Source organism: Columba livia, chromosome 10 (genome assembly GCF_036013475.1).
Source record: "Columba livia isolate bColLiv1 breed racing homer chromosome 10, bColLiv1.pat.W.v2, whole genome shotgun sequence".
NCBI classification, from domain to species: domain Eukaryota; kingdom Metazoa; phylum Chordata; class Aves; order Columbiformes; family Columbidae; genus Columba; species Columba livia.
The window spans coordinates 5,052,781-5,077,107 of record NC_088611.1 but is presented as its reverse complement, the minus strand read 5'-3'; the positions used below and the strand labels follow the sequence as shown (position 1 = coordinate 5,077,107).

Here is a 24,327-nt window from a genome sequence, read left to right as displayed (position 1 = left end):
AGCCAAACGCCAGGAGCTGCTCGGAGCCAGGACGCGGGGAGCTGGGTTAGCCCAGCGCGATGCACCGCCGCTGCACGAGGGCGCCCGAGGCCCCGGGGACAGGCGGCGGGGCGGAGGCGTGAGCGCGGTCCCGCTCTCTGTCCCCACACCCCGCCAGGCGGCACCGCGACTGCCGGGCAGCGCCCGCGGCCCGCGCCCATTGGCTGAGCGCCCCCTCGCCCGCGGGTAGCCAATGAGACGGCGCAGGCCGCGGGGAGGCGGGGCACTAGGGGGCATCACGTGTGCCCAACGTGCGCGGACTGCGTCTGGACGGCCGCTCACGGAAAGGGGCGGGGCGGCTCTGCACCGGAGTGGCGGCTGTTTTGGCCTATCAGTGTTTCCAGAGAGCTTCCGGAGGGCGGAGCTCGGCTTTGGATTGCCGCAAGAGGCGCCGGGGCGGGTTTTGGACGGCGCGGTTGCTATGACGGCCAGCACGGGGCTCCGCCCCCTCGGTCGCCGCCATCTTGTTGTTGATTCGAACGGCGGGGAGCGGCGGCGCTGGGGCTCGGTGTCGCCAGCTCCTGGCTGAGCAGGCAGGGCCGGCCCCGGTGAGCCACAGCAGGCGGGGGCCTGGGGCGGGCTGAGGGGTGGGAGGGCTGTGGCAGGTGCGCTGCCGTGAGGGGAGGAAGCGAGAACCGGGCGCGCTGCCGTGAGGGGATAACCGGGCGCGGCCCCGTGAGGGGGGCTGGGAGAGAGGAGAGCCCGGCGCGGTCTGACTGAGGAGCGGGAGAGCTCCGTGAAGAGCCGGGGTGAGTCAGGGACCCAACGCCGTGCCGTGGGGAGGGAGCCAGGGACAGACCTGTCGGGGAGTGCAGCCGTGGGGCCGTGAGGAGGGGCCGGGGGCGCCCGGCGCGGCCCCGTGTTTGCGGGTGCGTGTGAGGCCCTGGCGCCTTCCCGCGCCAGAGCCGTGCGGGGCGCAGCTGGGGCGGGAGAGGGGTTCCCCGGCGTGTGGGGAGCGCTGGGAGCCGGGGTCCCTGCCCGGCAGATCGAGCATCCCTTCCCTTTGTGCCCTTCCCTCTGCAGGGGCTGCGCGCAGGACGGAGATCGGGAACCGCGGCGGGACCATGAGTCCAACATGGTGAGGAAGCTGGTGGGGCTGGGGGCCCTTCCCGCGTCCCGACCAGCCCCGCAGAGGAGGGTGTGGGCGGGCGCTGCTCAGCTGGGGCACTGGAGGATGCCTGGCAGTCCCTGGGGACAGATGTGCTCATGAGTCTGCAGAGCTGGACCGTCACCAACAACCCTCCCTGGCGGTTCCAAAGAGGACTTGGTTTGGGAGAGGTGGTAATGGCTCCCGTTCAGTTTTCAGCTACCCTGAATTGAAACTGGTGCCAGGCTAAGTGTCCTTCCATCTTAAAGCTCTGAATCAGCAAGACCCCCATTTTTCCTTCCAGTGATGTGCTTTAGTACCTGCTGCCTTTCTCATTTCAGCCTGTGTTTCTGCTTCATCTGCTTTTCCTCCCTTCAGGTCCACCTGGCTTAACTTGGTATTCAGAGCTTCCAGAGCTGTATTCCAAGATTAGGCTTTGCTAACGAAGCAGTGAATGCGTGGGCTTGGGTCTCTTTTCATTGTTAATGTAATATTTCTATAGTTAATGGGCCTGTTTGTGTAAACTTAGTTGGTAGCTTGTCTCATGAAATAATATGCTTTAATGTCTTGTGCAAGTTTCTTTGCACTGAACTGTCTGTCATCTGTGGCAAATATACTGACCTATGTGCATATGGTCAGATTTTCAGTGGAGAAAAATACTCATTACATATCACTGAACTAAGACTTTGATTTCCTCTTTGTAGAAAGTCTGTCAGGAGCTTGGAAATGTTTTAGGTGTTGTCACTATGACTCTAAATAGGCCTATTAGGGACGTCCTAATTCCATGTAACAGTTTCTTGTGATTGAGAAACATTTTTCTGTGGCTGGGTTAGTTTAGTACTGACCTAAGGTAAGTGCTTTGTTTTGGAGCTGGAAGGAAAGCGGTATGTTTCGAAAAGATTAGGTGTGAACTCTCTATGTAGCAAGATTACATCGAGTTGCTGTTTCAACTGTGTAAAACCTGTTTTGTCGATGTTTTGAATTGTCCTAATGCTCATTTTTTCTTCTGATAACGTTAGAGAGTGTTTCTGACCCTCCCCAGCATTTTCAGCACAACTGCTTCCAGGTGTGTGGATGATCAGCCTGTGCCATCCTGGTTAGAGCCTGACAGGCAGATCTGGTGGCCTTTTGGTTCCTGTCTAATAAGGACTTTTGGGAGAGCAGGGGCAGTGATCCTTGGCTCCTTGAGGGGGAAGCTGATGTACCACAGGGCTGGAAAGGGTAGGATATGCTGGTAGGACTCTAGTGAACAGGATTTACGTCATTCCTAGATTAGTTTCTAATCTGGTTATCTAGTAGGTCCCTTGTAGCAGTTTTTTGTGTTTCTTATATAGAAAAAGAGAAAGTGAGGATGATTTGCTGTTGGAAAAGGGGACAGTTTCTAGGATCAGCTTCCAGTCACCAGGAGTTTTGGTTGTGCCACCTCCCATGTGTAGCTTCAGAGTCCCTTTAAGCTCATGGAAGTATAGACTACAACCAGCTGGAGATTCTTACCCTGTCACTGGTGCCAACTGGGGTGTTTGTACATACGGGAATGAGAGTTCCCTGACTCACAAACTGATCAAACTGAAGACCAACAGCACTTTTTCAATCTCCCCACCATTTTAGGCATTTTGCTGGTGCAAGGGCAATGGTGGGAACATAGTGGTGGTAGATTGGAGTCTTTTTCTTGTTCAGGGTGACCTGCACTGTGACTGTGAAACAGTGCAACAATGTGCTTTTATATATTTATTTTGTTATATAAAAATATAATTTAAAAAATTTACATATATTTAAAAATTAAATGAAGCAGTGGTGCACATGCTTCTTTCCTGCCTCTTTTGTGACTAGTGTCATCCTGTGCTTCATCATCAGGATGCCAGTACTGGGCATGTCCTTGTAAAAATATTCTAGAAGGCAAAATTAGATGCGCTTTGGAATCCCATCTCATGATAGGTTGTGCAAGTCAACTGACTTGCAAGTTATTCTGTGTGACATTGCACAGAGTGAAAAGTCAAGGTTAGAATCACAAGCACTCAGAGGCTAGAAAATGCCCAGGCTGACATAGTACTTGCACCCTTAATCAGTTAATTAGCCTTCTGAACAAGCATTATTTCTTCTTAATCATGCAGTTGGATGCTATTCTCATCCCATCCGAGGTGCCTAGTGTGTTTTTTCTCTCCTTTCCCCCCCACATATGGAGCTTATTCATTTTGGGTAGAATTATCAAACTCTGAAAATGTGACCTTGTTGAGCTTGACTTGTGCACGATGATGAGCCTTGTACAAGCATAGAGCTGTTTCTTGGCTACCTGCTCACAGGACACACTGTCTTTGGTTCAGTGGATCACCATATGTTTGTAAAAAGGTTTAATCGCTTGTCTTTTTAGTTTTTTTTTAGTGGATTTCTCTGTGACTAAAGGCTGTCACAGATTTGGTGAGTTTTGACTAGCGCACTGGGGTGTGGGGTGGCACTGTCTTGTTTCCATTGGAATAAGAAACGTAGGTGGTAAGTTTGAAGTTGAATATTCGCAGTTTCTGTTTGATAGGAGGCATGTTTCTTCTATCTGTGTTTGAAATGCAGATACTGAAGCTACAGAAAATCTGTCAGAGGCCTTGTATGGGCCATTGCTGGTGCATCGCATTTAACCCAGGCACTTCACTTGCTGCTGTCTGGTTCCCCCAGTCTGCTCACTGGGAATTAGCTTATAACGCGTTTGAGACGTGTGCATCACAGTTGAGTGTTGACACTGGGATTTATAGTCTCAGAAGATAGTATTGAGAGAAAACTGCAGCCTGAATTGTTGACTCTTACATTTGACAGTGTCACACCATTAATCCTGGTGCTGGGCAGGGTTTAGATTTGAACTTGAGTTGCAGAGTTTGTCTGTGGCAGCTCAGTAGAGCTGTGGCTCTGTGGTTGTTTATATAGTGTGACTTGCCTCAGAACAACTGCTTTTATTTCTGACTTCTCAGTTTTTTGAGAAGGAATGTATCAAAACCAAACCTAGAAAATACAAGGTGTCCCTAGTAAGCTCTGAAATGGGTGAGCTAGAGAAAAGAAGTGAAAGGAAAGAAGAAAATGCGACAGAAACCTCTGCAAGAATCATGTCAAGTGTTTGTATTACTTGCTGCAAACTGAAGGAACCCTTCAGATGTTTGGAGAAGCAGCTAGCAGTCTCCCCCTTTTACATTCCTGATGTGACAGGAATGCAGAGCAGGATGCTGGTGAGTGTTTAATCTCAGGTTTGTTGCTGCTGTTGCGGGGGTGGTGGGGGCGGAAGAGGAAGCATTTGTGCATGGCTGCTTGGTTTCTGTTTTGCAGGCATCGCCTGTATGCAGTGCTTGTGCTGTTCTGATGTGGCAGCAGCTGTTATTTTTGGCTTTCCCAGCGTGCCATTCGGGTAGATGTACTTTCTGATGGATGCAGTTCTCTTAATTGGCATGTTGGGGTGCTTGCGCTTCCTCTGTAGTCCCCCTCGGTGTGAACTCCGCTCTGCAGATAGTACTAAGGTGCAAGTCATTTGCCTTCATTTATTTCTGTAGGCTTGTCTATAGGCATTTTGGGTGGCATTAACTGTGTATAAAAAACAAGCTTCTTTAAGCTTTCTTTTATTTTGCATAAACCTTGTCAGTATGTGCTTAGTTTCATTCGCAACAAATGATTTTGTCCCGTTCTCTGGGAGTGAAGGAGTAAACTTTGCTATTACAGGGTGCCTCTTTATCTGTATAACGATATCGATGGTAGTTAACATTGGTGCAATTGTTCCTGTTCATAAATAGCATGGGCATAGCTGCCATAATTATATTAGTAGAAGATCTGTGGCAACCAAATCTGATAAAAGCAGTAAAAAAGGTTATGAGATGTAATGTGCCTATCCTGGTAGGATGTTACTACACGTGGTTGAGAGCTCCAATAGATAAGCTGTCTCTGATTTAGCTTTTGTAGTTAGATTATCTGCTCTAGCAGCTGTCCTGCTTCTTTGCCAAACGCTACCTCCCATGTATTACGTTAGGGCCTTCAGCAGTGCCTGTTTGGCTGCCACAGTTTAATATACTTGAGCCCTTTTTCATTAATACCCATTGGTGTCTTGTGAAGAACAGGCACGCATCCTGTTCGGTTTCACCTGCTGCTTGGTCATCTTCAGCTGAGGTGATGGAGGCAGCAGCGGGGGACAGAGGTTCCCTCAGCCCCCAGTGGTATGTGTGGTCAAGAGCATCTGTCAGAGTCCAGAGGAATGAGTGAGAGCATTTGCATCCTGAAAGGAGCTCACTGTGAATTCTGGTCCAGACTCGAGGGAGAGTGTGCTCTCAAACGTTCTGAACTGATGAGCAAGTGAAGATCTAAATAGAAGCTAATTTAGCGCTTGCTAACTCATTTCCATACAACATCTTCCAGGCTGACTTGCTTCTGGCATCCTGCTCCCTCTTGATTGTGAGAGGTTGGCTCCATATTCCAGTGACTGCTCAACAGAGAGAGCTTGGGTGACATCTCTAAGGTAACTTTTTTCTGTTTTGCCCAGAATACATATGCTGCAGCCACATTAAATACCATGCAAAGAGAAAGAAGCTGCTTGCTTTTTACCTCTCGCTTTGTAATTTCACTCTTCAAGTAAGTATATGTAGATACGGTTTGTGGGAGGTATGCTTTCATCCTTGGAGGATACTACAGGCATGCCCAGGTAAGTTCACTAGTCCTGTTTTATATTTGTTAACTTTTAAGCAAATTGGTGTAATTTCTTTGTTAGAAGAGCTAAGCTTCCAAGATTTGGAGGCTAACTCTTATTCTCTAGGAGCTCTGGCCATTTAGGTGGTTGAATTGCAACTGAATTGTCTTATGATGATTTTGGAGCTTTAGCATTGTCTGGTTTTTTTTTTTTTCTTTTCTGAGATTAGTTAGCTGCAACATGATAGGCTGGTTCGACAGTCTTCCGGGCTGAAAGGGATTACTTTGTGCTGTTCTAAATTTGGAAGAAAGTCTAGCATACCTGTTTTTTCCCCAGTTCTTTATCAACAGAGATATGACTCAGTAGTAGTACCTGTGGTAAAAGCAGCTGTTTGCCAGCAGACTCAAATGATGTAATTTTTGAGAGACTGTGGGTTTAAATAGTGGCTGTATCGCATAGTTCACTTTCTGGTGGGGAGGCCCCTGACCTATGTGACTGACTGTCTTTGCTTGGTTGAAGTACAACAGGTAATGACCAAAGATGCCAAGCTCCACAGCTGCCTTCCAGGGGTGGTGCCTTCTCTACAGGGGATGCTGCTGTGTCTTTGTCACAGCTGACTTAAGTGCTGATCTAAAGGTCAAATATTGTATAGTGCTCATTCTGCCTTGACATTTCTCTTCCGCCCCTCCCTTTAATTCTATGCTGAGCTGCATTTTCCCCGTTTCTTAAACTACCAGAGGGGGTTTATGCGTAATATCATGGAGTGTTTAATTGGTATTAGTATTGTCCACTGTTGGTATCAAAAGTATTGCCAAGCATTTAAAAAAGTGAGTTTAGAAATCTTAGAAAGGCAGAAGAAGATAGGGCTGGCTGTTTGTTCTGTGTCCTTTGACAGTACTGTCTGAGCAGCTTAAGAACGTGTGGGGAGACAGTCATGATCTCATTACAGCTAACTATAGGCGATAAGCAGCTTTGAGCACCAAAATCAGTGCACCAGTGAATGCAGATGTCAGTGAGTTATTTAAAGCAGGAAGGATTGGGGAGGGAAGCCTAAGGGCTGTGTAGTCCCATGTCTTAGTCAGTAGCTGAATCAAACCAAAGAATAACTTAGATGAAAATGTTGGAGCTATTGCGGAAGATGAGGTTTAATTGTGCTCTTGTGTTGGTTTGGGTACTGTTGTAGATTAAGTAACGCTGGTAAAGTTCTGGAGCTTGGGAAGGCGCTCGGAACACTTGCTGCCTAGTGGAGTGTATTTCAGTTTTCCAAACCATGGTCTGTGTGTGAAGCTATGTGGCAGATCTGAAGAAGGTGTACCTGTTAGATCATGGGGTTGACTCTTACCCCACAGATGTCAGTCTTTTGAATGTTTCAAAAATGTTGTTAAAACAGTCTGAAGCTCACTTTGTGTTGAAACACTACAGGGTTTTTTTAGGTAGTTTCTTGAACATCCCCACACCTCTCACAATAAACCCCACATCAGGTTAATCTTGAGTATGTGGATTTTGCTTAAATTAAATGGATATTGTGGATAACCTTACTTTTGCAAATATTGGAATGGTTTGCTTTATTTCCTGTTTGTACCAAATATTTTTTGGTTTTGTTTTTTTTCCTTGTGCTATGCAAGTGCCATTTTCTTTGGCTGGGTACAAATCTTCTTTATGTAATTGAGGTCTTAAATATTCTGCAGTTCTTAACCACAAGTGTTGACCTGAATACAATTATTAAAATTTGAAGTTAAGCTAAATCTGAACCAATAAGCATTATCAGGCATGTTTTACACATCTTCTGGTTTTACAGAACGGAGAGAGAACCTCTAACTCTGTTAGCCAAGCTGCGTAGGTACCACTGGTTTGCACTATGCAGAATCTGAATAGTTTTCACTTTTTCTTGTTCAGGTGCTATGCACTCTGATATTTCTTTTTCCCATACAGCACTAAGGGTTTCTGGTTTACCCCTTAACAATTTTTAACTTTAGTTAAGTAAGATGACAGGTATTTCTGTTCCTGTGGTCTGTTCATGATTCATGTAGCATCCTTAGGACTGACAGTTCCATATGTATTTCAGCAGTTGAGAATACAGTGGACCTCCTGACAACTTGGTCCACCTAGTTACAAAACTCAGTTGTCTTAAAATTTAAGTCTGATTTGCAAATGTAGCTAGACTCAAATATTCTTTGTTAAAATAGTTAAGGGTATTGTATCATTCACCAGACAAATGTAAACGGAGCTCTTTATTCACTACAGTTAAAATATCTTCCTGAAACCTGGCAGTTAAAGGTTACAACTTAGATTGCAAAGTGTTTCCAGACTTTGTGGTTTTTGTATTTCATCCTATTATGACATGACAACTAGAAGAAAATTCAAAACCTTTAAAAAGTTCTGGTAAGGTCAGTGTCTTGTGGCAGTGAGCTTGGCAGGTTGACTCTTCCGTGAGCGCAAAGCAGCTTCTATTCTTTCAGGTTTGTTATCATCTTATGACCTTCAAAGAGGAGAACTGTATGTTATTTTCTACCCTTACTGCTTGTTAGTTTGTGTCTTTCAGTCTGAGAGGGTTCACTTCTGGCACCTCTTACTATACTGTATTGGACTGGAGAAGAAAATTAAAGAGTAAATTTACTTTCCTTTGCTATATATGGCCCATCATGTATTGTAACCTAGATGGCTGTGAAAATTCATCTGATTTAGCAAACTGATGTTTTGTAGAACCTGCAACACACTTTTCCAGTATCTCAAGATGATTTTAAGGTGTGAAAAATCGAGGTAGCTTTTATGCACTTGAGACAGACCTGCTATTAAAAGCAAACTTGCCACAGTCTGTGCGTCTTCTAAGTGAATGTGTGCTGTGCTTTTTTAACATATGAGGCAAAAGTAACTTATTTATGTATAAATATGAGGTGCTGCACTTAATAATTAGATGCAAGCAAATTGACACTAAATGAGGTTTAACACATTATTCTTTTTTTGCTTTGGCTTTACAGCTCTGTTACTCAGCCAGCGGCCTCAGTTGTAAGTGGCACTCGGGAAAGCCTGTTGGAAAGAGCTTTGAGCTCTACTTCAGCAGCTTAACATTTAGATAAGATATTGGAAATTTGTGACCTGTAGAGTGTTTACAAGAACTTGTTTGCAACTGCTGCAGTGAATAGTTAAATATAGGCTTCGTCTGTCTGATTGTTCACTTGAAAAGGAGTTTCTTGTTTCAAACCTTCAGAACAGAACTGGCTGGTGTGGTAGAGTGTTCCAAGAAGCCAGCTGCCCCGTGTCAGTGTGTAAGGGGAGTAATAATGAAGTTTTGGAGTATTAAAGGTCCCTTTCCTTTGGAAGGAGCTGAAGAAATATAGTAGGGTGAATTGTGTTCAGGACCTGCAGCTTTGGCATCTCGGAGCTCCCATCTCCTTGAATATTTCTTTTTGCAAAGGCAGAGTTACGTTAAATCCCTCGGAAGTGTGAGGTTTGTTAGAAGAAGGTACTAAAGGATGCCAGTGCTGGCTCCTGATCTGGTAAAATGATCTTGCAGACATTTTAAAATGCTGAGTTTTGTCTTTTTGCCCTTCAAAACTCATAGCACCTTGCCAAGCTCAAAGCTATGACTAGCCGTCCAGTTCATGTACCTTCTGAGCAGACAGCCTCAGGTTCTGATGCCCTTTCATTTTCACTCAGGTGGCTGGAGGCGCCTGTTAATTCTTTGCCCTTTACCTCCCAGAGCGTACTGAAAGCCACAAAACAACCCCTGAGGTATTTTAACAGCTTTAAGATTTTTCAGTATGAGTGATTGAGAGTCTGACAGATTATGCTGATCCCCAGAAGAGTAACAGGATAATAAAAGGCCCAGATCAAAATCCCTTCCATGACGCTGAGCTGTGTGTCCTGTATATTTTGCCCTGTTGGATTTTTTTTTTAATGTCACAAAGGATGTGAGAGTATCCTTGTATGAAATTCTCTTTAGAGTTGTAGCTAGTTTCAAACAAAATCTGCTCCTTAGCTTTGAGGGTCATCACATACTGTGTCATATGTTTTACTTAAATTATGTACTAGCTTTAATGCACTATCTGTGTCTAAAATAGGTTTGTTATGACAAAACTTTAAGTTATTTCTTATTCAAAACCTCAGAACAAAAATGTTGCACTTTATACCTGTATTTCCATGGCATTGTTTACTTTATTGCAGCACCTGCATTGAGGCTTTTTTCTCTAATACGGAGCTCAGATTTTTCTCTTCTGCTCTGTGTTTTTTTTAATTTTCTTTTTTTTTTTTTTTTCAATTTTTAGTGGCTTGACCATACAAGATAATGTACTGTATATGAGAATGTACCTTTGTTTGGTACTTTCTCATTGAAAAGAAATCACAATGAAAGTGTCAAGTTCGGAAGTTAGAGCTCGTGTTTTTTTGCCTGTGACCCTTGAGGGTCATCTGCTTAGGAAAATTAAACTGATATCAAGCAGGGGACATGGATTTGCAATGTGATTATGTGGCTTTAGCTCCCTGTGGACGTGCTTATAAGGTCATTTCTGCTACAAATGCTTGGGACAGCTGTGTTAATCAGCATGTTCACCCTTGCCTACTGCAGCTCTGCCAGTGGAATCCCTCAATGTAGATACAGTTACAGTGGTAAAACCGCACTTTTAAAATAAAGCTTGTTTTGCTTGGGGTATTGAGAAGGTAGACAGTGATGTGAGTGCTTTTTTTGTCATTGTGACTAGCATGTGAGCTATCGGCACTTCTTCTAAGGAAAGAAGGATTAGGTAGAAAAGTAGGGCCCCAAAATGTGTCTTTTTCCAGCTGAATTAATTTTTTTCATCAGCAGTGTAAAAATAGAAGGGGCTGCAGCAGCAGTAGAGGGCACCTTCTTTCAGTTGGCCTGGTAAAAGATTTTTACCTATCCTTACAAATCTTGCTAGACTTATTTCAGAACGTGTGGCCACTCAGCATTGCAGGGCAACCTTTCTCATGCAGTAGATTGTGTCCTGAGTGTTGATACAATTCAGAATATGTCTGATTGCCTTACATTTCTTTTCCTCTCTGACCTTTTTCAGAAGCTTAACAAAGCCCCAAACTTTGTTTAATGTCAGTATCTCAGAACTCTGTTAGCAGAAGAAACCACTAGATAACAGCTGTTCCTTGTGCTTTTGGCAGAAGAATTTGTTTACCAGGGTGAAGTGAATTTGTTTGGATAATCTTGCTTTTATGCTCTGAAGTCTTTCCCTGGAACCGATGTGCTTGTAGATTGTCCTTTTCTATTTCTGCTATTTGAGCAGAAAAGTTGCTAAAGGGTTTGGTTCTTCAGCCAAACACAGCACCGCATTCACTTGCAAGGGATGCCCTAATTCAAGTGTGTATTGACAAACTCAATTCAATTGTTGATAGACTAGGACACAAATTCTTAACACCTTGAGAATTTAATTATCAGGTAAAACTAGGTTGAAATGGAGTGTAGTGGGATCATGGAAAAGGAAATGATCATAAAATGGCAGTATTTTCAAAACCAATTTACCGATGGCTCAAGTACACCAGGACTGAATGGTTTGTCCAAGATCACTGAAACGTTCAGTGGAAGCACCAAAAACAGGAGCCTATTCCTAGATCTTTTCCATTTGGATGACCTCAGATTATGATTATCTAAATACTCTCTTAACCAAACCAGCTCAGCACTTTGCTGACCTGTTAAATTTCAGTGGAGAGATGTAAGTAGTGCTGTATTTCTTCTAGCTTTAAGTGTTTTAGCAGCATTCAGACAAAAGCTGGGCTGTCCGGTAAAACCACGTGATGCCATTTGGGACCTGCCAAATATAAGTGGTGTCAGTTTCTTCATGTGGAAAAAGCCAAGTGTAGCTAAAGCAAAATGTTCGTTCAGCTTTATCTTCACAGTAAGACAGAGGAGGAGAAAATTCTAATGCAGGTGCCCATCCATTCACTCTCAAAGTCACTTCAGGCTGCTGAAGTGCCCTGGTATATCTCTGCCCACATATGTGAGATTAAAGTCCCCTTGAGCAGTGAAATTCCAGATGGTGTGTGACTGTGAGGGTTACTTCTACTGGCTTGTTTTACATGGAGGGGTAGGTGGAGCTCGTGTGGACAATGCATTAAAGTCACAGTATTAAGTCTTTTTTTTTGTTGAAAACCACTGTTTGTGTAGCCCCTGCAGTTTGGGCAGAACTTCCTCAGGTCAAGGTGCTACTCTGATGAGGTCTGGTGGTGTCAAGGTGGAGGCAGGACCCACGCCATGGCTAAGCACACGTTTGCTTCTGGCTACAAGTGAGAAGATGGGTGTAGTACTGATGTTTGCTTGTTTCAGTCTTGGGCTTGTTCTTTCTACCAGCACAAGTTGTACTGAATGGACATTGTTACGGATTTCTTGGAGGCAGAAATTCTATAGTCCTCATTTCCTTTTAAGGGAGCCAGTTACTTTGGAATCCCTTTATCTAACACTGTTCCATGTCATTAATTCTTGGACAGCTCAGAAAAAGGGCAATGTATAGATCTGAGGATGATATAGATCAGAGTGGTGTCACAGCCTACAGCGTATCATAGTAATTGTAAAGTTGCTTTACAGTGAGCTTGAAGCAAACCAAATTAAATGATGGTTTTGAAAGGCTCTAAGGGTGAGATTAGTTTGCCGTGATGGTTCTTTGTGGCAAGTTTGTGTTCGCCTTTGATGCATAGCTCTCAGACTTGATAGGTTTAAATCTAGATGTTGTCCTAATTCCTAGGAAACAAAACATTTGTGCTGCTTCCTGAGTGCTGGAGCCAGCTTCTGCTCCTCACCAGCTGACTTTGCAAAGGAACGGGGGAGCGTGGAACATGACGTTGCTCACAATGTGCTCTTTGGATAGAGTTCCTGGGCCTCTACTGCAAGGTCAGTCTCTTCAAAATGAGAAACAGTTCACTTCACAGATCCTAAATGGCTGCTCAACAGTAGCCACGCTCTGTTCCTTTGGAAATTCCCTTCCCCTGTCACAGCTGGGAGCGGTACGTGGGCTCTTTGCTTGGCTTTCCTCCTCAGTGGCCCACAGGAAAAGCAGAGACAAAGGAAAAGTGTTTGAATATCTACTGAAGTTTTCTGAGCAGCAGAGTGTTGCAGGACTGCGCTCTGGAGGTGAAGAGGAAAGTGCAACTCTTTTTTGTTGGTGGTGGTTGTTTTTTTTTTTTTTTTAAATGCTGTGAAATGCAAAAATGCTCCAAGAGTATCACAATGTTTTCCTTGTTAGCAGTGGGAGGAAGAGGCAAGTGAGAGAATTTTTCTTCTCTGGCCCTAATGAGGTCTGTTTATATTTTGCATTTAAGATCTCTGGGTAAATATGTGGGGTGGCGAGTCACTGCAAAAGGATTTTTGCTTAAGTCAGGTCTCAGTCAGCAGCGTAATAGAATGTGGTTTCCAGAACTCGTGGAGAAGGTTTATGAGCAGTTAATGCATATCGTGCAAGTTTTGCTCTAGCTGCTGTAGCTTTTTTGTACAATTTATTTTGAGGGATTAAGTATTGGAGATACTGGGGTAAAGGACAGGGAGTCTGCGTTGCGCATGTGCATCATGACCTGAGAAATGGATCGGCTTAGTCTTAACAGCTGAGTTGTAGTGAATTGTCAGGGTATTTTCTGGCAGGCATGAGGCTTCAGTGTACGGGTAAAAAAAAGGCAGTTTGATTCTGTCTCTCTACTTAGTAATATCCGTGTCTTTACTGAAGGGACTCTTGCTTGAGGCAAAAGCTCTTTCTGGTTTTCTTTTGGTTGCTTGCCCAAGTAAACAATTTTATCATTGGAAATAAATACTTAAGTTTTCAAATCTACCTTGTTCCCAGAAGGGGGCAGGGGAGACTTGCGAGTTATGCAGTCTGATAAAACAGACTTTTGTTTGCTTCTGTTCCCCTTCTGTGCTCGCTTTCGGATGCAGCAGGCACTGCTGTCGCTTTGGTAGTGTGAGTGTGGCACAATGAGGTCCCTCCTCCCTGCCAGAAGTCTGCAGCGATCACACAGGCTCTGAGCATTTTGTGTCCTTTGCTTCTTTTTCTTTGAGTTTTCTTCTGCCATTCCCCCTCACCTGATATGCTGAGATATTACACATATAAAAACCATGAGAATATGGAGTCTGGCTTGTTGGCATCTAACTGGGTAAAAATCTTAGCTCCTTATTCCATCATTTGGATTTTTCTTCTTAATTAAAGCTGAAAAGAAGCTTCTCCGTGAAACTTTTTTTGGGATTTTTCAGGAGGGGCCTAGGTCTGCTCTTTAGAGAGCTGACTTCCCTTTGCTAAATTCACTCGGTCTGGCTGACAGTGAGAGGCAGGATTTTTTGCCAAATGTTTTAGAAATGGGGTCATGCAACTCTCCAGCAAGCTGGTTTTACATCCTGCAAAGAGGCCTGTGGTTTCTTTGACAACCTGGAAGACGGACAGAACAAACTCAGCTATGTTAGTTTGCATTTCTGTCTTTGAATTGTGGAAACAGCTTCTTTCTCTCAGGATAGTGTGCTTATTACAACATCCCTGATAATTATGAGGTAGCTTCTATTTCCACATCAGCAGTAAAAGGCTAAACAAAGACTGTGCTGAATGGTGTGGCTGAGTGAGTGATGGTTGGCACAGACTTGTGTGAGGTATTCAGAGCTTTTTTTTATGCCTCACTCTTCAGCCATGAGGTCTCCTGGGCCCCTCTGTTCAAGACAGTGTTCAAAGAGGAAACAGCAATCGGAAGTAAATGAAAAGAGAGTGAGGGATTGAGAGAATTTGAGCCATGTGAGTCCGTGGGACCTGATGGGTTGCACCCAAAGGTGCTGAGCTGGCTGTGTCCTAATGCTGCTGCAGAGATGTTGTGATGTCTCTGATCACGTCACAAAGGCACGTGTTGCATTTGTCTTCAAAACAGACCTAAAGGATAATCTGGGGACCTACTAGCTGGTCATACTCCCTTCAGTCCCGGGACAGTTGTGGGTCAGGTCCTTTTGGTGTACACCTTTCTGGGCATGTAGGAATGTGATTGGGAACAATCAGGATGGATTTACCAAAGGTAAGTTGTGTCTGACCCACATTGTTGTCTTCTGTGATAAAATCTGTGGATGAGGGAAGAGCTCTAGATGCCGTTAATTTTACTGAGTGTTTTGGTGCTGTCTCCCACGATATTCCTGTATCCAAGTTGGGACATTGCTGTCTGGGTGAGTGGAGTATGAATTCAAGCGCATCGGAGAACTGTCAAGAGAGGAGGATGAACTGGTGATTCATAGAGAGAGCTGTTCCACACAGCAGGACAATGGCTTCTGAAAGCAGGTTCTTAATCAGTCTTTGTTTTCCTCCTGAACATCATTCTTTGCCACAATATGATAAGAATGGATGGAAGACAGTATTTAAGAGGCTGGTTGAAATTCATCAGGTTTGCTTGTTATCAGTGTAGAAGATTAATCTGTCTTTTCTTGGGAAGGAGGACAGGGATTGATGTGACCTTCTTCAAGGTTGCCTTGTTTTGTTTTTCCCTCAGTCCTATGTGTGTATATGATAGCCACTGAACTACAGTTAAGTACAGTACATGTCAGTGTTAGAGATTTTAGTCATACCTGACTTAACCTGCCGTGGAGGATGTGGGTGGAATGCTGAGAGGTTGGTTTGTAAAGAAGAAAAACAATCACTCAAAATGTAATTTCCTTTTCAGCAGGTTACATCCTCTTTGGGTTTGACCCACTTTCTAGTAGCAAAGGTGAGCTGGAGGTTTTCCACCAGTCCAAGTCTACCGGGTACCTTGATTTCTCTTCAGTGTTCTTAAAATACTAAAGAGCATCTGATAATCTTTTGGGGATTACTAATCTGGAAAGAATACTGGGCAGACTCACGCATATCTGCCTTTGCCCAAGGGACTATAAATGCAAAATTCAGTATATGATACTTGGTTTTGAATTTTTTCCTTTCTGTTATTGCTGCCTTGCTGCAGCCTGTGGCTTTGGCATTAAGAATTCAGTTTAAGCTGTCTAGTGGGGAAGCGTGCTAAATGAAGGTGCCAGTTATGAGCAAAGAGGTTAATGGTCTTACATAATGTTTGTCTTGAGGTTTTTTGTCACTGCAGAATTAAAAATAGCAATTAGAAGTTCTGTTTTGCCCTGGTTGTGAATTTTTTTTCTGTGAAAATCAATTATCTGCAGGAACTGACTTTTTTTTTTTTTTTTTTTTAAATCAAAGCTGGGTTTTTTTGTTTTAAAAGCACCATGATTCAAAAGTAGAGAACAGATACTAAGAATGCAAGTTCACTGCAAGCTGCTTATGTTTGTCTTTCAGTTAGTGGTCTCTTGCTAAGCTGTAGATCATTATTTTATCAAATTTACTTATGGAATGTAATTTGAGCTCCTCTCTGCACTTACAGCTTTTGTAATAATTCTTCATGGGTTCAGGTCCTTGTGGCTTTTGTGCTTCTGTGGTTAACCCTGTAGCTTCTGTGTACGTTACTGGTTAAAACTTTTAACTCTTGGCTTCACTTGGCTATTGCTGTATGTAGTCCGAAACAGCCAAAAATGTGGAGTGTTCTTACAGATGAGTCTGAAAAGATCTTCTGTTGTGTTAGCTACACTATTTTTTTTTCCCTTCTGAGAACTATTTTACCATTTCTCCCAAGTTGGAGCTGACTGTATCTATTGGAATTAGCTTGTATATGTGTCTAATCTCATCCTAAATATCCATCCACAGAGATTCTGCACCCTTGCTTGCAATGTATTCCTATGTGTTAAGGTTTCTCTTCATGTATAGTCTTCGCAGTTTTTGTAACTATGGAATTCATAATTCATTTAAACTTTGATTACTTTATGAAGGAGAAACTGCATATGTCCACCTGCATGGCAACACAGATTGCTTCACATCTGTGCCCTATTAAGTGGCAAGGAAAATGGTTCCTGATTACTGTTGTCTAGGGATTAGTCAGGACTTGCTTCATAGACTCTGTTCAGAAATGCCCAAATGGTGTCTTGTGGGAAGGTGCAAAAACCAAAAGAATGGGGTAGAAGTTGTCCTCAAATTCTTGGTTCCTGGTGTCTGTGGAAAACAAAGCTTTATGTAATTGAATTTGCTGCAGTCTACTCCTTGGTGTTCCATTTGAGACGTGTACGTTATTGCAGTAATGCTACTGCCCGTGGCTTTCCCTGCTTGCGTTAGAGGTTCCATTTAAAGTCCTGATCTTTGAGCAGTGTCCTCATAAATTCCGTTAATATCTCTCTGCAGATAAGAATGAAGAGACAAGACATAGTATTAATGTGTAATATCAGGGGAGCCAGTAGCTGAGCAGAGGTCTCCCAAGGGTAGGATCCATAATCCTCTTAAAGGAAAGGAGAGTCAAAGAGGCTTTGGGAGGTCACCTTTTGTGGGGTGAGAAACAATTCTTCATTGAAGCTCTGCCTCCTTGTGATCAGTTGCTCTCCCTTTTTCATCTCCTATATTTCATCTCACAGCGACAAAAAATATATCTAGATGAATCCTACAAGAGTCTTGACCGCTGTAAAACTCCTACTGCCTCAGGTTTGCACAAGCAGAGAGTACCTGCAGGAAGACAGCTGTATGTATATGGGTTGATGATCTAATGTGACAGGGTTATGATGTCTTACTCTCTACAAGTACTGGTCTATTACTCAGGAGACACTGAGAACGTGCTTTGATCTCAATGGGACCACGTGCTTCTGCTTAGCACTCTGCAGCTTCACTGCAGTTTTACCTTTGCCTTATTTTTGTCACATCTATATTTTACTTGTATTGGAGAATTGTGAGAAATTAGGTGTCTAGATGCAGTCCTAAATGATGACTTTACTGAATTTCCTTAATGCTTTAAAACCCTTTAATATGTGTATTTGATATTTAAAGAGTAATACTTCCAATGTCAGTAACTGTTAGCAGTTGAGAATCTGAGATAAACTTCTTGCTTCTGAGTTATGATATTCTAGTGGTTTGTTGCAACAGAGATGTTGTACCATTTGCTTATGAACACATAGTTCTCTTTGAAAACACCTTTTTTTGCAAGATTGTGCAAATACAGTAGTACTGGAAACTTGCTGCTTATTCAAGGGGTGGCCAGAGCTTGAAATCTGAATTTTGGAGGAGTGAACTGTGCATGGAGGTAGCCTGGACTGTTGTTTGAGCATGCTGTTTTCTAAGTGACAGCGGGATAACAAGCAGGAATTGAATTTGTTGCATCTCTGAGTCAAAACTAGGGCTTCCAGGAATCCCGTTTGATCAGTGCTGTGACAGGAGCTCACTAATGTATTGATCATGAGGAGATGGGTGTCAGGCTAAAGTCATGAATTGTATCTAATGAATAAGTGGAGTTCTTCTGAGAAGGCCCTCTAATGTCACCAGCATTAAGGTATTGCAGAGCACAGGGAATGGTGAGGTGGTGACGGGTGCGTACGTGCATCTTTTGGAGCTATGGTGGCCCAAGAGCCCTCTCATGGTGAGGCAGGAGACAAATTACTAGTTCCTGCTTCATGTCATCTTTAGTGTCACTGCAACATATCTGGTGAGGCTTTCACCTTTGAGTATGACAGCACCTGGGGAGCTCTGGACTGATGGACAACTACCCTGAGTGGTACCTGTGCTGAAGTTGTGTGCATTGCTGCTGAAACTGGTTTGATTACAGCTCATTTCACAGCAACTGCTGCACTGGTTTCCTCCATAAAGCCCTTTAGATGGAGCAGCTCTTGCTTCCAAAAAAGTGTAGTTGTGCAGAAGCAGTCAGCTTTCCGAAGTGACTTTCTTAATAGTTTAACCAAGGTAAAGAGAGCCTTGGGTATAACCCAGGCAGCAGTTTCTAAGAATTCTTTGTTGTTCATGAATCAGTGTTGTTTGTATAATGTTGTTGTCACTGTTCCTCCTGGCTTTGCTCCCCAGTACTGCTTGCACATGCTGCTACTGTTTGTCATGCTCTAGTTAATCACAACAGGCTGTTTATCACTCTCCCTTATATATTTTTAGGAGCTCTCTTGCTCTGAAAATTATGCTACTAACAAATAAATTAAAGATTTATTTTTGAGGAAATAGGACGTTTTAAATATTAATGCTATGTTGTAGAAAATGAAAACATTAAGAACTAGATCTGCTAATTTTTTCATGTACAATTTAAATCTTTTGTACAAAAGTGTTTTCATATGAATGTTACGTAGTGATGTTGTGATATTTTGTCTATGTTGATTAAGAGTGCAGCTTTAACCTTCCCTTGCTTTTAGTCACAGATTCCCACCTTCTCACTTCTTTTGATGCCAGCGGCATTGTTGAACCACATGGTCAGATCTGTTAGGAACCTGATCTAGCTGAAAATAAAGGGTGTTTTGTTTTATAAGTTGCTGTTTTAGTTTCCTATCAGATCAGGTACGTAATCTAACTGTCTGCAAGAGTGCTGATGTACAGAAGACATCCAGAGAGAGGTAAAAAGGTTGAATGAACTCTCTGCTGGAAGAGCAACTCATGTCTCTTTCAAGTCAGGGTGAGTCTGTGCTCTGGTGAGGTTGCAGGACAGCTGAAGCTGAATTAAATTGGCATTGCTACTTTTCTGCCTGCCCTTGTCCTGCTGGATGATTCTCCCCTTTTAGTTTTGTTAGGCACTGGCACTAAACCAGTTCAGGAAGCCACATTGGCAAAAACAACTTCTTTATCCCCGGGTGTACATTTTTGCCAAGCTGGTTTCTGAGCAGGATCAGGTGAGTGCCAGTGCTGACTCAGGAGAGAGGGCGGGTTTGAAGAGTGCTGGCTTAGGTTTGTTTAGCTGTCATGGAACTATAACTTGAGATGCGTGTTAAGGAGTGAAGGGTAAAATTTACCAAATACCTATTTTCTTTGTTTTCTGTGTCCTCATGGATTTGATGACATATACAAAACCAGGCTGCTGAACAGCTTAGGGTCTGTGATTCTTGCCCGCTAGAGCAGGCGAAACAGAAATTGTAGAAATCGCGTTTCCTGAAGCTGTTTCATTAACTTGCCTCCTGCCCTGTTCCTAAAGTCAGATCTTAGTGGTTATTCAGTCTTTTGTGCCTCGTTTTCAATGAGAAGTCCTTACGTCAGTGTGTGGCTGATGTAGGTACCTGTCACCAGCTGGAAGCAGGGAACTGAAAACCTGGTCCTTTGGGTGAGTAGGTTGCTGGGCAGCCATCAAATAGGAAGCATTTTCACTTGGTTTCATTTCAAACAGTATTCAAGCCAGAACCTTTGGTCTGTTTCTCATGGTAATTTCTAAAGCGTTCTAGCATTTCATCATTGCTTAGTGTTTATTTTGGTTTTCTATCTTTCTTTTTGTATTTTCATGTTAAAATTCAACTGCAATTGAAGAGTTCCCACAACTATAGATAGACTCATCGCTCCTTGAATGTCAGAGTCTTCAAATCAGTGGGAATCTGCACATCATCTTAGACTTCAGGTTTTTTGAATGTAAGATCACCAAGATAGTTAATGGTTATGCAACTTCTAGTAGAGTTTTGTTTCAGAACTTGGCCCAAAGCTGTTCTTTCGCATCAGTGACTTTGTTAGTCATGTTTTTATATTTATTTCAGCATGCGGACTGCAAAAATGACATACAATTTAGGACAAGCAACAGCTCAAGGGAGCTCAGTAGCCATGCCTTACTTGTAGGGTTCTCGTCAGCATGACCTCATTTTGTCTCATTAAAGAGACCCTCCACGTGGTTGCGAGCTGCAGCAATCAACTACCCTACGTGTTCAGTTTAGCAAGTAATCCTGTTCTACAGCAGCTGTGAAATAAGAGGTGAGCTGGGAATGCAAACGTTGGCTTTAGGTACAGGGATAACCATCAGCAATTCAGGCACTTCGTGCTGATACAACTGTTTGTACAGCTGCACAATAGATTGGGGATCTGACCTGGGCTGAAAAGTAATCCTTAAAAAAACAAAACAAAGTGCTGGTTTATTTTTAACTGCGATCAGTTCCCCAATTTGATTCATGGTGAGACTGCAAACAGTTGTACCAGTGCAGCAGAGCTGAGTGGGAGGGTGCTGCTCACACGGTTGCAGCTGTCAAAGGATTGCCTGTGTAACCATGGTCTGAAGAAATAACCGAAGGAGGAGTTAGAAACTGATTTGGCTTGATCAGTGCCAAAAGAAATTTGAACATAATACTAGATATTTTTTTTTTTTTTTTAGGCTAGGCATTTGGATGGAGTTGGGCTCATTGTGGAGAATCACTTTAAAGAGCAACCAAGACAAGCAGTTGTCTCCTCCCCAAATATCTGTTTTACCAAGCTAGAGAGAATGAGGTGGATGAATAAAGTATCAACATGCACTTTTTCCTTGTGCAGACCAAGCTTTTGATATTTGTTTGGTTGTTTGTCTCTGCTTCCCTATGACGCTTCTGGAGACTGAGCTCTTCACCCAGGTTTTCTTTAATTCAATGTTTTTACACATTCTGAAAACAGAAGAAAATTTACGAAGTGCAGGTAGATCACTTGACTTTTTATTTTGTTCTTTTCAGGTAGGTCTTGATTTTTCCCTTATCCTCTGAGGGTTCCTTATAAGATTATGGAGGGCAAAGAGCCAGAAAACTCCACTTCTTTCCCTTCTTTGGCAGCCCACATATGGTCTGAAAGTGGAGTATATGTGTGCATTTGCCCTTGAGTTGGGAGTTGAGTGTTTTTCCTGTTGCAGAATCCTCACTTTGGTCTCTGTGCTTTGTGTGTGGCAGGTATAAAATGCAGCACATTGACTGTTCCTTTCAATTCCTGTCAACTGCCCTCTCAAGCCTCAAAACTGATTTTATGACTGCACAAGTACTTTGCTTTTCTGGGATTTTGGTGCTTTCAGTCCTCTTGTTCTTACTCAAGCTGGGAGGATCTTGTCTCATCTTGCCACCAGCCTTCCAGATGTCTGTGCTGGCCAGGAGCCTGAGGGACACCAGCCTGAGGTGCAAAACATTTGTGTCTATTGAGTCTGTGTGGAGGTGTGAGTGGGAGCTCCAGCAGTGCTTGCACAAGTGTGTGATGACAGCATCTCTCCAGCTCGGGCCAGCAGGTACTCCGGAGGTGATCAGGCCAGACTGACTCCTTGGCTGTGGCTTTGACACCTCCAAGGACTTCTGGGGCATTTTTAACCAGGAGAAGATGAGGTAAGAACTTACTTTGGAGGTGCCAGTTGTTCTTTTCCCCCCTGTTGTGTCACAAACCTGAGACTGCCACTCACCTGATTGCAGTCTTCCCCGGTGCCATCCATCTGGCTAAGCTCTGTGCACATTACCACAAAATCACACCTTCCTTTTCTTCCAGCGGAGGCTTGCTGGGTGGTGTGTTTGTGTGCTGGTTCCACACAACCACCACCAGCTCTGACTCATTCAGCGTCAGCAGATTCGTGTGGTGCATCTGTCCCACCTTCTGATGCTGTTGAGGTTGTAGAATTTGGTACCCGCAGCTGCCATGGAAGTGCAGTGTTTCTGAACATACTCCTCCTCGTGCTGAGCTCAGCGTAGTTGTTCCATTGTCTTTCTACTGGGGAGGCATTTGGGTGGAGTTACAGGGATGTGTCTGGTTTATTTAAGCCGCTCTTGGGGAGAAGGCCAAGGTCTGTGACTAAAGAGCAGGTACGCTTTATTACCAGCATTAATGAAAACTGTAAACATAGGATTTTTTGAAGCAGGAGGTGAAATTGTTCTCTATGCTGAATTCAGTCTAGAAGTGGAGTTACAAATTCTTTCCAAGTTAGTCTTTGAGCCAAATCTCTTCCATGAGATTGATGTGATTTTTTTTTTTTTTGTTTCCCCTTTTTCCCCCGTATGAACACAAGGACTATTGTTTTCTGCCATTGAGTTTTCTGCTATGAGCCCCTTCGCTACTGTGAATTCAAGAAATGTCTTTTCTTGGTGTGTTAGGTTGATTCCTTATGGTTCATGACTGTTGAAAGTACGTTCCTTTCTGTCTTTGACTGTTGGATCTGAGAGCTGTGCTGAACAGCAGCATTTGTGTTAAAAATAACCTGTGTCCACCAGAGACCTTTTTCTTCTTTGCAAGATGAAGAGAAGCCAGAAATTGGCACATAGGAAGCTGAGCAATGAGGCCTCGCAAGCACTGATCTTCCTTAAGCTCTTCTCTAGAAAACACGTGTCTTATTCTCATCTTGCCAATAAAATGCAAAGCTGATATTGGATGACCCTGCTCTCCTAGGCACAAGCTTGGAAAAAAGTCTTCTGGGCTGGTACTGATAAAGCGACCTTTTCTTCATGTACGTATTTCGTCAGGTCTTGCTGCTATGGAAACTCTTGGGCTTGGGCTGAAGCCAGCGCTTCTGAATGGAGAAGGAAGGTGCCCTTTACTGTTGAGGTAGGGTATGTTTGTGGTGAGGTGCAGCAGGATTCGGTGCTCATCCTTCCTGCCTACTGGAGAGGAAAGAGTGGTGATGACCTGACCAGGGCTGGACCTTCCTCCAGTGTCCCCTTTGCAGTGAGACTGATAGCACTGACAAGGACTGGCAGGTCCCCAGGCAGCCTGTGCCCTCCTGCCAACGCGCTGCGTTTCTCCAGTGAAGCAGGGGAGGCCTGGAGAGAAAAGCAGCAAGGGAATTAAATGAGCTTATATCATCCCTGTTACGTGCGGTCCTCTCCTGCTCCCCAGCCTGACGTTATCGCAGTCGTGCCAGCTTTTCCAGCACCAGGCAGAACAGGAATACGAGCTGGAAGAGGCTGTTTGAGCCCTGGCTTTAGTAACCCTCACTTGTAGACAGCTGCATGGCAGATGTTTGCAAAGCGTTTCAGAACACTTGCTCCTACATGTTGCCAAACATGACAGACGTTCCCTATGCACTGTTCTGTGCTGAGGCTTGGCATTAAAAAAAAAAGTTGCCACTGTAGTGTGCCAGTGTGAGAAAACAGTGTTGTCTGTGCCCTGGGTCTGGATCAGAGCAAGGAATTCAGGTACCTCAGCCCTCTGTGCAAGCACGCTGTGCTTTATTGGGTAGGTGACAGCAGCAGGGCCTTTTGTAATTCCTGCTAATCTGGCCTCTAAGAAAAAAGCCTTCTTTAACCCCAGATCTAGGTAGTGGTTTTAATGAGTGGTTTAGGCATTCCAGCCATAGTTACAAGTGCATAGCTCAGCCTCTCTTTCTGCAGAAAGAACTGAAAAGGTTTGGCTTCTGCTCCTTTCTTATGAAGAGAAGAAAATTCTTGGTCTCACAGGCTGCTGGCAGAAGTGCTGAAGCTTTGTGACTAGTGTGATTTATATATATATATATATATATATATATGTACACACACATGCATATATGTATATATATGTGGCACAAATAGTCTTCCTTCAGATCTCTAGGAGGCAGAAACACGGGGTATGCCTAAGGACTCATATTACAAGCCTAATTTTGCTCTCCTTTCTGTAAACTCAGTCAAGATCTGTCTTAGATTAGGCTCTTTCCATGTGTGCACTTCAGCAGTTGGTGCATTGTGCCCTGTTGTTGAGGCAGGAAGAGTATTGGTGAAGGAAACACGGTTTTGTTCAGCTGCTGGCACAGGGTGGAGCACACCAGTTAGTGGTGGTTGTCCTCTCCCTGGCCTTTGTTTAGTGCAGTTCCTCCACCACCCTCACTATTGGCATTCTGCTCCCCAGCTGGCATTCTTCAGCAGCTTTCCCTA

At 43.7% G+C, this 24,327-nt stretch overlaps 1 protein-coding gene across 10 annotated transcripts in view; it reads left to right on the top strand.

Annotated features, from left to right (window-relative positions):
- The first annotated feature begins 467 nt into the window (after nt 1-467).
- Nucleotides 468-24,327, top strand: part of IP6K1 (inositol hexakisphosphate kinase 1) — a 37,643-nt gene continuing 13,783 nt past the window's right edge. For 2 of the 10 annotated variants that reach the window (XM_065075025.1, XM_065075021.1), the window contains exons 1-2: nt 474-587; nt 1,063-1,117. The gene's annotated coding sequence lies outside the window, so the exon portion shown is untranslated. Of the gene's footprint in view, nt 588-621; nt 789-1,062; nt 1,118-4,248; nt 4,333-5,503; nt 5,604-12,475; nt 12,622-12,689; nt 14,766-24,327 lie in introns of those variants that run through there. The other 8 variants (XM_065075019.1, XM_065075020.1, XM_065075023.1 and 5 more) reach the window with 8 other exon arrangements.